Source organism: Macadamia integrifolia, chromosome 12 (assembly GCF_013358625.1).
Source record: "Macadamia integrifolia cultivar HAES 741 chromosome 12, SCU_Mint_v3, whole genome shotgun sequence".
NCBI classification, from domain to species: Eukaryota; Viridiplantae; Streptophyta; class Magnoliopsida; order Proteales; family Proteaceae; genus Macadamia; species Macadamia integrifolia.
The window spans coordinates 22589270-22602888 of NC_056568.1; positions in this window are offsets into that span (position 1 = coordinate 22589270).

A 13619-nucleotide genomic window follows, 5' to 3' on the forward strand; every position below is an offset into this window, starting at 1 on the left:
ACGCGCACTGTGGTTGTAGTAACACTAAAACCAAAGATTTAGTAATGTTGCTTAGGTGGATGTGATTTAAAATGTATAGCATGACATGTAGTGCATATGATGTGTTGTGATGAGTGGACTGTTGTGTGGTCCATCTTTCTACTTACTGAGCTAGTGAGCTCATCCCACGTTTACACCCCCTTTTTAGATGATTTTGCAGGTCATACATCTGAGGAGCATGGGGTGGGTCCCACAGTCGAGTTTCCTGAAGAGGACTGGTGGACCCCTGAGGAGTTAGAGCACGACGCTGATTGCTTGTGCGAGAGCTGTACTGCGGGACAGCAGTTCTGAGGCCGAGCTGAGCTCCACCTTGGAGGCCGTGCTGAGCTCCACTTCCGAGGCCGAGCTGAGCTCTTCTATGTGATGCCGAGCTGGGCACAACCCCTTATGCCGAGCTGAGCTCCAGCCTTGAAACCGAGCCGAGCTGTGTACTCTGATTGTTTTGATGATTTCCTGTATATACTTGATATATGAATTGTACTTTTGTTGTGTAAATATCATGCCTTCGGGCCCACATGTATATAATTATTGTATCACAATTCGGGTATCAAGTATATGGGATTTATCCACAGGTAAAACTTAGTCTTCCGCTGATCTGATGAACTTATGTTAGTGTGTGTATGCTGTGGTGGAATACAGTATCTGATGATCCTGGCAGGTTTTTGTTAACCGGTGTTAACTCGGTCACCGCTCCGGTTCAGTGTGAATGGGGTGTGACAATAACCCTTCTAAACCTAACCGTCACCAACAAACTTGACTAGGGATAGGTTAGGCGGTTATCTTACCATGGTCCGACCATGGCTAAGTTAATTGTTACAAGATGCCACCTCGGCTAGATGGTGACCAGCCCACCAGTCACAAGAAGGTCAACATCACCAAGGAAAGCAACCAGCTAGCCAATAGAGGGAGCCACCGACCTCTATATAAAGGACACTTCACGAATTTCAAGGGTAAGACTCCTAACACACTCAGAACTCTACATTATTTTCCTCTCTTACTCACCAGAAACCTAAGTTGTGCATCGGAGTCTCCACCTCGAAGTCCCTTCCTGTTACACTTGTGCCCTAATCTGGTCAAATTTGAACTTTTGTGATCGGTCTTATGACTGATGTCATCAACAAAAACGCCTTCTGGATTGTGGCAGCCTACTGTCACGAAGGAAGAGATGACCCTACTTTCCAATGCATTTCTTGCTTGACAAACTGGAAGGGATTCAAACCTTTTGAGCCTAAGCGGCAAGTTACCTAGCCCCTCCCTGCTTGAATCCCCTCACTACCTTGTTGGAAATTATCGGGAAGACCTTGTACACATACCTAGGGCAACCCCTAGTGATTGGACGAAGGTGGACATTAGGTCAAACACAGCATTGTGATGACCACCGGAAACAACACCTGAATCCAATGACGTCAATCCGGTGATACTTGTTGTACTGAAATGGCTTTGATGCCTGTGGGTCTCACTACACACGTCATGGCCAGCACCAACCAACCTTGCAAACTACATTATACCTTTCCCCATGACTTACACACCCTATGAGACTAAGGTGGTGGACCTACGTGACCCAACCGATGACTTAACCCGTTTCAGTCCCAAATAGGTGCCTAGGAAAATAGGACCTAAGGCCATACCCTACGTGAGGGAGAAACCTGAAACCAACATGGGAGAGGGAGATAAAAGAGGAAAAGGAGAAGGAGAAGAAGGAAGCGGAAGCTCCTGGTTACGCTGTGGTTGCGGTTGCCATCGAAGGTAGGTGCTACCTTTCCAAACCCCTTTTCCCTTTATTTTTGGTCTTTGATTTTTGGGCAAACCATGGATTCGTCAGGTTGGAGGTGTAGGTCTAGGCCTCGGTGCTTTCTGATTATTTGGTTGGTGTGCACTGCCCTCCCCCGCTTGTTTCTCGAGCTCCGCTTGTTTCTTGAGCTCCAATGACATTTTGACCAAATAAGGAGGTTAGGGTTTTAGCCATTTCTTTGCCATATCTTTCAAATGGCTTAGTGGAAACATGAATAGTTTTTCTTAAATGAGAGGTGAGAAGATCCCTACAATTTCTATGGAACAAATCCTGACGATCAGGTCCAACCTGGTAAAACCGAAAAGGTTGCTAAACTTCTAGGTTTGCCACCGGAAGGACAGTGTCAATCTGGTGAACCCTGAGCCCTTAAGTGGCCTCTACCCAAGGCAGAGAATTCACACAGTGTCAATTCGGTGACTTGAACATTGAATCCGGTGACACTTTTTGAACTGTCAATTTTGACTATTTTGAAGCTTTTGGGGGAAACCTTGGGGGGTCCCTCTAGATGTTTGACACTTGTTAATGCCCATTTACCGTTGTAGCTAGGATAGAAACGATCACAAATCGGTGAGGCCTAGCGGGTTTGACTCAGGTTACAACTTTAGATTTTTACCTGTCAAATCGACAGATGAGGTGAGTGGTAGTCTGATTTTATTTTAGAGTATTTAAACATTATAGAATTGCGTGCATACCATAGAGATCATTTGTAGATAATTTCAATTACTTATATGATTTATATAAACTATATGACATGTTGAATTATATTAGAACTGTATAACATGTGCTATGATATTTGATCTCTCTATATGTTTTGAACTGTGTGATAGGATCCGATGTGGCCGAGGTAGTTCCAATACTATCCCTGATAATAATTTTAATAGTTTCTTTAGTATCTTTAAAATTATATGCTAATTCTTATGGGCACATAGAAATAAAGTTGCTTTCTCTAAAGATAAACCAAACCTTTTTTCCATCCTGACCTCTGTTAAACAATGGACTAGACCATACCACCTACCAATGCTTTAACAATAGGTGACCTTTCATAAAAAAAAACAACCCTTAACCAAGTTCATTATTTTGATTTGTGATAATGTCTCAAATGTTAGTAAAAATATTTCTGGATGGGCTACATGTATTCTCAATAAAAGAAAATGTGTCTGATTGATTGCCAATTACTTGATGATTGGAAAAATTATTGAATTCAACACCAGGAGTCTACTACTTGGATAAAAACAAGCAAGAGTGGATGGATGGAGCATTTTTGAGATATGGAGTGATTCTGAGGAATTAGAACAACTATTTTTTTTTTTTTTTTACCATGAAACATTTCGTGGCTTGAAGCATAGTCTCCATTTTTTTTTTTTTTTGGATGTTTTTAATCTCTTACCATTAACCTCATTTTGGCTCAGGCCTATTAACGAAATGGCAATTCTCCTCAAACAGTTAGCTAATGTAACTATGAACAAAAAATAACGCCTCACTATCTCAAATGGAGCTATAGATCCATTGGTTCGTTTACAGCAATTTTATTATTTTTTGTCTTCTTATAAAAAATAAAAATAAAATAGATCTCCATTTACCAAAAAGATTGATTTTTTTATTTTTATTCAATAACACATCCATGTGATAATGTTATTATTGTTTGGCATGGAAAGTTTAATTTCTGATTGATTTCCTAATACTTTAACTACTAAATAAGGTTTTACAAATAAATAAATAAATAAATAAAATATAAAAATAAGATATAAAATTTAAATATAAAATAATATAAAATATTAATAAATTAAATATTCAACGCAAATATGAATGCAGAAAATTTCAATCTATATAATTATTACATGGTCTTCTTTTTTGATAGAATAATGACTACATGGTTTGCATAATTTCCATGTGGCATGTTAGATGAAGCTGAAACTAGAGGTGTAAGTTTGGCCCGTTACCCAACAAGGCTTGGGTTAGATTTCTGACCCTGAGGGCTGGTTAGGGTTGAAAAACACTGACCATGAGTTAGGATTGGGTTGGGCTTTGGATAAGGCCTAGGCCCAACCCAACTCGACCCAACCTGGCCCTGATTTTAACCATGATTTATGTAATATAATTTAATGCTATCACCCTATCCTTTTATTTTCAATAACGGAATTTGGATCATTGATTTTTATGGTTAGGTGTCATAAACATCTATTATTGTGTTGCACTTCATAGTTGCTTTCTTCTTCTTCTTCTTTTTCTTTTAATACATAGGGCATATGACAAAAACATGGTCAATGAACGTTAGCCCGACCTTAGCAAGAATCAGGGCCAATTAGGTCTAACCCGGCCCAATTAGGATCAATTAGGGCCGAGTTGGGTTGGCATGAGCCCAGTAGGGTTGGGCCTAAGCATGAACCTGGTAGGTTGGGTTGGACTTGGGTTGAATTTTGGGGACCTAGGGTTAGGACGAGCATTTAGTCTCTTTCGTGGATGGTGGAGGCATTCAATCACAAATGATGAACCAAGTTCCGCAATCCCTCTCTTTAAGTAGTGGATTGCAATGGTGGAAAATCTCTCTCTTCCAAGGGGGGATAGATCATTGACATCTTCATCCCGAAATCCCCATCACCTATACTCAAAATCCTTTCCCTCCGACTTCGCACTTGAAGAATAATAATAGGTTTTTTTCGCTGGCATTTCTTTTTTATATATTTCCTTTATTTTTCTTGTAGAACAAACATGTTTGGAGCATAAAAAACTGGTATTTTATATAGTATTTCCAACCAAAGGTTTTTGAATGGCTATTACGTCCATTAACTAATCTATCCAACTTCTGATTCTACGCCTCTTGGGAGCTGCCAGCTCTAGGCCTTCGATAAAGAGATTAAAATGGTCTGATGCTTCAACTCTCCTATATGAGTAGAATTTCCCAATTAAGAATAAGTTAGTTTAGGCAAAAAAAAAAAAAAAAAAAAAAAAATCTAGCATCAATCTCAATTGTCGACCTTAGCAATAAGATTTCAAGTAGCTTGCATGACCAACAACTAGACTACACGAACTTCCCAATCTTCTGAAGAAAGAAAATACATAAAATAAGGAATGATGTGAATACAAGACTTTACGGTTTCGGTTTCCCTTATCTTTTTTCCCTACGGAGGAGTAAGTACGTGGTTACCGACCATAGGGAATTTAATATACTCTCTCTTCTTATAAATTTCAGTCGAGTCTTTGGTCCTCTTAGCCTAGCTGAATTAATATAGTCTATGGCCCCTTTGTCAATAACTTATGGCTTTGAGGAATTACTCGACTTGTTCCATCCCGGATTCTTTTAGCCCTTCTCAACAAGAAGCTTATTAAGTCGAGAATCTTATCATGACAAGCAAAACACTTAACAAAGAAAAAGCTTAAGGAAAGCCCTCTTGAGAGACAGTTGTAAAGCCCTTTCTCGTTCACTAATCACTATAGGATAGGTGAGAAAAGATAGCACTCGAATCCATAAATGAATGGCTTGGCATTGAACATCCACTAGAAATTCCATACACATATGGCAGGCTTTTCGTCTATCTATTTCTTCTGGGAACGTAGGCTCGTTGAGACCTCTGAGACTGATACTGATGAACCCAAAAAGAAAATAAAGAGTTTTGATGTTTTGCTTTCAACAGGCCCATCAGCTTGGTCATACAACGAAAGTCCTCTTTTAGTATTTTAGTAAAAAAGGCCAAAAAACTCTCATTTCTGCTCTTACAGTTAGAATCATATCCTAAACCTGGGGTTTTGGGGAATAAGACATGATGATGGTTGGAAGTTTGATCTTCAATCTAAGGAAAGGGCCAAACATAAATGTTTGTAGTGAAGAAGGGAAAACATTAGATAGTTCCAAAGAACCCCACCAAAAGCAAAAAGCAAAAAGCAACAAGCAATGACTTTTGCACATGTCGTTTAAGACAGTGATTCTTTGCTTTGAAGCTTATTTTGAAGCATGGCTCCAGGTTGAGAGTGAGAAGTACCGGATATGTTTATTCCTTCTCTCCTCAAGCAGCCAGGAATACCATTGTTTTCTGCTTAGAATCATCAAATGTTTCGTCCCTGCCGAGATGATCAACCTAGCCCTCTTCGAGAAAAGGAAAATGTGAAGCTCTTTGCCCACCCTTCCTCACTCACAAAAACTGTTTTTACTTGGGACATTAGCCAGCAACTTGTATCCATCTTTTCCTAGGAGCAAATGACTAATGTATTCTACAATGAAAAGGTTTGATAACAAAAAGAAAGAAGTCACCTTGGCCGCAGATGTAGACCAGAAATGAGTTAGAAATTGGATGACTGACTATTTGTCTCAAATCTGTACTCTAGCCTGACAGCTGGAAGAGTCATCTTCTGAAGAAAAACAAGAGCTATCAAGTTTCATGGTGATATTTGAATCTCAAATGTGCCCTCGTTTTGGTCGGGATTACTACTTTCACTAAACTCATCAAACATACTACTACGTTCAAGGAAGTGATGAGTGATCAAAGAGAAGAAAGCCTCATTCTCGTTCCCACTTGTTGATTGTTATACACATAGTGTACGTGGTATTTTCATTGTTGTCAACACAATACAATTAGTGTCAGCAGAGCAGTACACCTGGTAGTGTGATGTGGAAGAGTGGCTAAAAGCATCGGAGATAGTATCAGTTGAGAGCATCAGAAGTGGTAATATGCTAATTAAGAGTATCAAGGATGGAAGTCAGAGTATCAGAGGTTGTTTGAGTGTTATGGGTGCAACCATGGTGTGTACTGTGGATTTCCATATTTGGCATCAGCAATCTAGACTCACTTATGTTCGGAGGCAATTTTATGGAGACATCTGGCCCTGCGGTACCTTCTGATAGTATAATAACTCGTCACACAGTTTTTGGCAAAGGTCCAAAGAAGAAAGTGAAGGTCTCGTACATCGAAAGTTATCAAATTATAGGTTCATGCAGAGGCAGTAAATTTAGGGCCATTTTTGTAAGGCTGAATGGAAGAACTGGGCAAAGAGATGTGGATGAGAAACGTAGCTCATCGAGTCATCTTTCCAACGCCTCTGAAATCGTGTGGTTTCGATGTAAAACGAAGAAGTTATGATTTTTCCCGTATGATCATGTCGAAATAGAGCAAACCTGATAGTTTGGGTGTTTGTGAGGTTTGATGCATGTACACATGGAGAATGGGTCATTTAATGTACATGAGAAGACATGGGTTCATTTTGTGATATATTAGGCATGCTAAGTGATACATGACATGAGGACATGATGTCATGGTATGGAAATGCATGATGCAACATAGATACATATATGTTTGGCAGCATATATGCATAATGCATGATGTTGATGATAATATCATGATAATGATGATGCTGATAATAATACACCACATTCATTATTGATGATTAGATGGCAGCCCATATGGAAGATCTAATGGTTATATGGAATTAAATTCTAGCAGCAAGCAAGGGTTCAAGGCCCATGTGGAGTGGACAACATATGGCCACGGCAAGAGGCCATGGGCCATAAAGTTGGGCAAGTTTGGTCAAGGCAAGAGTGGATGCTTCACTTGAAGAATTTATAAAGTTAATATGCTTGGTCAACGACCACTTGAATTCTTCACATTGATGCTCCCTGGTGGCAAGCTTACTATACAATAAAGGTGTTAGTTTTTTAAATTCTGATTTTTGGCTGTCCTCAAATGCTATGGTGCAATTTTCAGATTCTGTTGGCTCCCTTGAGATTGGCTTGGCTGGTGGAGGTTCATGCACCATAGCTCACTGGATCGCTTCCAAGCCTCCAAAAGTGCCAGTTTTGATGCATTTACGATCCAGCTGTACAATTCATCTTGACCGCCCATCTCTATCTAATTGGACGGATCTTAAACATGAATGCAGGAAGATTTAATGGGAACCCAAAACGTGGCATTTCCACTTTATTGGGAATGCTCCAAGCACCTCATTAATACATTGAAGGACGATGGGTTTAGTGTAGAAGAATCTAAAATGACAATTGTTATTGGTTGATGTCATTCAATGGTGTGTTGACTATTCTTCCTATAATTATATTATGACACGTGGCCTCCAATTCTAAGATTAATGGCATCCGTTAGATGAAACCCATTGAAGGGCTAACATGCAAGACCACTCCAGAATTTGTGCTGACAAAGCTGCATCGATCCAAGGGATCAAGATCCGTCAGAATCCTTTAGATTCAAATCCAATGGGTGCGGTTCTATTCCTGTTTCAGTACTTTGACGGTGTACTCTATGATCCCAAAAGATTCTATTTCAAGCCCTATTATTTGGTGAAATTCAAGAGACCGTATCTCCCTCATCCCAACTCCGATTTGGGTGAACCAAATTGTAGATTTTTTAGAACTCCGAGCTCTACATGCCTAAGGGAAGAAAATGAAGAGGAGAGTTACAGAGGTGGCCGAATCTTTGAGTTGAACTGAAAGAAAGCTTAGGCTTTGAATGCAAAACCTATAATCTCTTCTACTTCATCCATAGCCTCCATTAGAGACTTAGGAAGCTTCTAGAATCCAAGGCAGCAAACTTTATTGGTGGTAGCCAAGAAAAGGGAAGAGAAAAGAGAAGGAGGAAGAAGGAAGGGAAAAGAGAGACGAAGCCCATTCATGCTTGTGTAAGCCATTGCTAAGCCATTAGAGCTCTAACAAAGGAAGAGAGGAAGTAGAAAGAAAGAAGAGAGAAGAGGAGAAGTGGTGTGCCTTGATGAAGTTACGGTGAGCTTCCACAAAGGAGGAAAGAAAAAAGAAAAGAAAGGAAAGGAAAGGAAAGGAAAGAAGGAAGGAAAAGAAAAGAAAAGAAAGAGAGGAAAAGAAGAGGGAAAGCATCTGTATCACACACTCACTATCAGAGTGTTTCAAACACAGACTAATTCGGGTTCTACAGTGCACTTGAAGATTTCAATTTCTTCATCAACTTAGGGGAGATTGAAGATTCCAGTTGACCATCAGAGTTCTCGTTCCCCATCTTCGGAAACTAGTGATCAGAGACATTACATGGTTGTAAGTTATTCTACACTCATTGACCTGCGCTTTTGATTTACTGTATTTCCATTATATGCTTAGCTAGGTTATATACCCATAGACCTATGCTATGTGAGATATCATTGTAGGGCATTGTTATAAGCCAAACATTATCTATGTAGTTGGTGTTCAGTGGGTGTTGGACATAGGGACAGTGTGTTCCTTGGTAGTTATCATTACCTAAACACATCTGCCATGGATTTGGCTTCTTAGATAATTTTGGAAAAATTGGGATGAAGGCCTAGCCTTTGTAAGTAAAGGGTAGAAACTGGGAACGTGTTTCCTTAGCTGTGGGTGCAATCATAATTAGTATTGAATAAATGCTGAGCCTGACAGGGGGCATTACTCAGTGCATGTAGGCAATTGGCCGAAGCACGTATTTCTTATGTTGTGATTGTGCATGCTAGTATTGTACTGTGGATTGGAGTGTATACTTACAAGATGGGTGTGTACATCTAGTAGACCTGACCACTTGGTGATGTAGTGTGGATATACATACGACTATGTGTATGTGACAGTAATTACAGTGTGGGGTTATGTGAGTAAGCTTCGTGCAGCATCGAGAGTTATCAATAGTTCACATAGTAGTTCTAGGTAGCGTCATTAGACTGTGACTGAGAGTGAGTCACATCAGCTGGTGACCTAGTAAAGAACCAGTTGAGGAAAAGTTTTTGGACAAATTGATTCACCCCCCCCCCTCTCAGTGTCAGTCGAGATCCAACATTGATTTCATTTATATGCACTAAAAACCTAGGAACCAGGTCCTTGCTTTAGTACCTTGAAGAGAAAAGGTTTTATGTACTGCTCGACTGTGTTAGACTCATTCTGCCTTCATCAAACTAGTTGATGCAGCGTGGCGCTAAAGTCAGTTCTCGCTTTTGCCGTTATCATCGAAGGCCAGGACATGGTACTGGCTTTTGTAAGACATTGTGACGAATCATCAGTGACCGTCTCACTTCTAGTGAGTTCAAGTACAATTTAGTTGAAGGTGTTGTGCTAATACTATTCCCCCAAATAGCTACCATCCCCTGCCAGACAATGAGGTTCCAGCATTTTCAAGCTCATTAGAACTGTTAATATTTTTCTACCACCCCCTTACTCAACATAGGGCATTTGAGCCTTCTCATTGATATCATTTGATGATTTCCCTACTTCCTCAACCGAACCTACTCCCTCTAGATCCAAAGAGCAAAATTCTTTTGATGATGTAGAGTTGACATTTTGGAAAAATTCTCCTCGAGGGCAGAATAATTCTAGAAAGTTATTCTTTGCTAACCTCCCTCGGGTTGAGTTCGCTGCTGCTTTAGAGAATTGGGGCAAAGAAAAGTCAACAGTTGCCTAATTTTTCTGAAGAACCTGAAGATGTTTAGGGCAAAAAGCTCCTCAATGTCCCTATGTAGCAACTATTAAAGCAAAGCAAATGGATCTCCAACAACAATGATTGACGAAAGAGAAATTGATCTAACGCATTATGACACAGATGAACAAGACTCCTTCCCTTAGTTCGATGTACTTTGGTTCTCACCACAGACAAGGGCAGCCCTAGTGCATGAGAGATGAATAAAATGAGCCTAGAAGTCACTTTCCTACTGGAATAGGTAAGCCACTAACTGCAACAACAGTGGGATTGCCTCTAAAGCCATAGGCACTATCAATATGGAAGGACATTGATCTACATCCTCTTGCCATTAAAGCCCGAGGATTATATGAGTGGCGGACTTGCCCAAGATGGAAAAGCGAGTGGACTTTGCCTTTCCAGTTGAAACAATGATAGGTGTTAAAAGTGATTTTTTCCTTCCAAACCCGTAAGACAAGGATCGTTTAGAGAACACATCATAAAAGCAATTTCTTCTATGACCCTCGGAGCTGGATTGCAAACAAAAGCCGAAACTATTGATCGACTACCCGAAACCAAGAGAATGGAGAGAAGGTTTAGTTTACCACTGGAATTGAAGCCTATACTTGTCTTAAAAATCTCTGGCCTTCCCAATTTAAAAATAGGGAAAGTACTGCTTCCAATGCTTACACGACTAGTCAAAAAAAGGCTCTGAAAGACCCACCGAAGCCCTATCTAAGTAAAGTTGCCGCTACTATCTCAAGTGCTGGTGAAACTCGCTTTAAAGGGATAGGGGGCTCATAAAGCCTTCTAAGCCAAGGATAGCTGCCAAGGTCCAGGTCCAAGAGAAGAAAGATAAACTTTCTAAGTCGCTTACCCGGAACTAGTGCTTTCCTATCCATAACGCTTGTCCTCTGTCTAATCCTTTATCTGCTCACTGTACCTCCACCTTCCCAAGAGGTCCCGCTTGACTAAAAAGATTTCTTGAGAAAGAGTATAGGCTACCTGATGAACCAACAAAGGAAACTCTCTCTCATCAAATCCAAGGGATGGATTTGACGACGACCTCCTTTTTTCTCTATGACCACCTCTCGCTTATCAAACCAAAATGAAAGGAAGGACACAAACACTGTGAAAAAGTAACCTTTGTCGTCAGTCCTCGCACCCATGAAACGGTTTTGTTTCCCCTATCTAAGTAAAGTCCGCTCGCCCATCATCAGAACGAGAGATACTATTTCTACGAGCTGAAAAAGAAGGTAAACCTTCTTGCCTTGGAACAAAGGAATTGAGTGATTATTCCAAGCACTAGTACCGAACTTACCCATTCCCTCGCTTGACTTGACTACCTTCATATAAAAAGATTTCACGTAAAAAATGAGCCTTCTCCTCCCCTATCTCAATAAATCAAGATTTAAACCTCTAGTAGGTATCTTCAAACTCTTCCATTGACCGTCCATCCAAAGGTGTTTGAGGTTTGAAGATATTTGAGTTTCAAATTACGACACGGGCTTCCCCTTGCACATAACTAGACTCGCCTGCCAGACGAGACCTTCCATTTTTAACCAAAGGCCTACCAGTATCCTGAAATCTGCTTAATACGAGCCACTTGAAAGTACCAAAAATAGGTTATATGTTTGTCTTTCTCTTTGAACCACTAGTTGATTGTAATGGAAAGGAAGGTTTTATCTAAGTTAAGCCACTAGTGTGTTAGTTTGATCATAGATCGCCTCTATAAAGTAAGGCTTCCCTTCAAAGAAGCTTTCTCGCAAGACTAGATCAGAAAAAGAAGAAAATCCATGGGAAAACACATGCATGGAAACTGCCGACCATATCTATATGCGATCTGGTTTTTTGTTAAAAGTTGAAAGCCAATTTTTTCTTTGACCTACCATTCTAGTAAAGGGGCAACACTGACCTTCTCACAATACAAAGGTAGCTTGCTTACTTTGCGAACTCCACTTGTATGGAGCATTAACTAATCAATCACTTCCCCTATCTCAACAAGCTTTCCCACTTGTCCCTTCCCCTGACCTGCTATATCCGGACGACCCCTGTCTTTTCTCTTCGCCTTTACTTGATAGGGCGCTTGAACTTGAATTTTTCTATTTGAAAGAATTTTCGGCTTTTGAACCTTCTCCCCATATCATTGTAAAGTTACAGAAAGGAATAGGATTGCCAGCGCAACCACTTGGACTTTCACTTTCCTCACGAACCTGACCTGTGATTGGTTACCAGAATCATATAGTAGCTATCAACCATCCAAGGGAAAACACAGAGAGGAAGTCAGTTAATCACTTGAAACAACTAATCAAAAGAAGAAATGATAATATAGGAAATCGGGCCTAATGACCCTCTCTAAGCAAAGCACCCAAGCCCAAAAGTGATAGCATTTTTACTCAAAAGGAGTAGCACTAAATTTTTGTTGGTTTTTGGCAAAAACGAACTCAGCAACAAAGAATGCCCTGCCCCTACTTGAAAAGCCCTTTACTAGTATGCGAAAAAAAACCTTACCTTACTATATACTAAAGCGCGCAACAACTTTTCAGTTAGCTTCAAAACCTGGAGTGCTAACACGTGCATCCGTTTTTCAGCTTGCTTTCTTTGCATGTGCGCTTGACACCGCTCCCCTATAAAGCAAGATGTTTTCTTGACGAGTGCACTAGCGCATCCAACATTCTAAATTTGAAACGGGCAGCTCTAAAGCAACAAACAATGGTAGGGTTCCCGGGTACCCTAGCTGGACTTCACCACTCTGCTTCAGACAAAAAGAGGAAGGGACACCATCCCCTGTGTCAAGCCAGGCATTCAATCATAAATGATGAATAAAAATCAGCCCAACCCGACCCTGTTTTACCCTTAATTGAAACCCTAATTATGGGCTTGGGTTTGTTGAATTTAATTTCATCTTCACCCTTTGATTGAAATATCACCGAGTTGTCCTTTCAGTGCCCCCACAGTCCCCCCTGTACCAACCCATCCACATTAGCTTGAAATAAATAAAAAATCACTAGCTCGACCCTTCGGCTATTACAAAGCAAGACCCCAAGCAAGGACGCAGGAATCATTTTAAATTTTTAATAAAAATGAATTTTCAGCCCCTCTCCAACCCGGCACCCTCTACCCAAAAAAAAAAAAAGTGCCCAATTAATGAGAACGTGACTGCCGCTATTCCTCATATGGGTTTTTACAAAATCTTAATATGAAAATGATAACATCATAACATGCAACGGATACAATTTATACAAATTTCAGCCATATGATTGAGAGAAAGGAATAGAAAAAAAAAAAAAAAAATATATATATATATATATATATATATCTTGGAAGAGGGAGAGGAAAGAAAAAAGTATATTTTGTGTGTTTGATTGCCAAAAGAAATGAAATGAAAGTAAATTCAACTGAAATACTAATATTATTTCAATTCGTCAAAG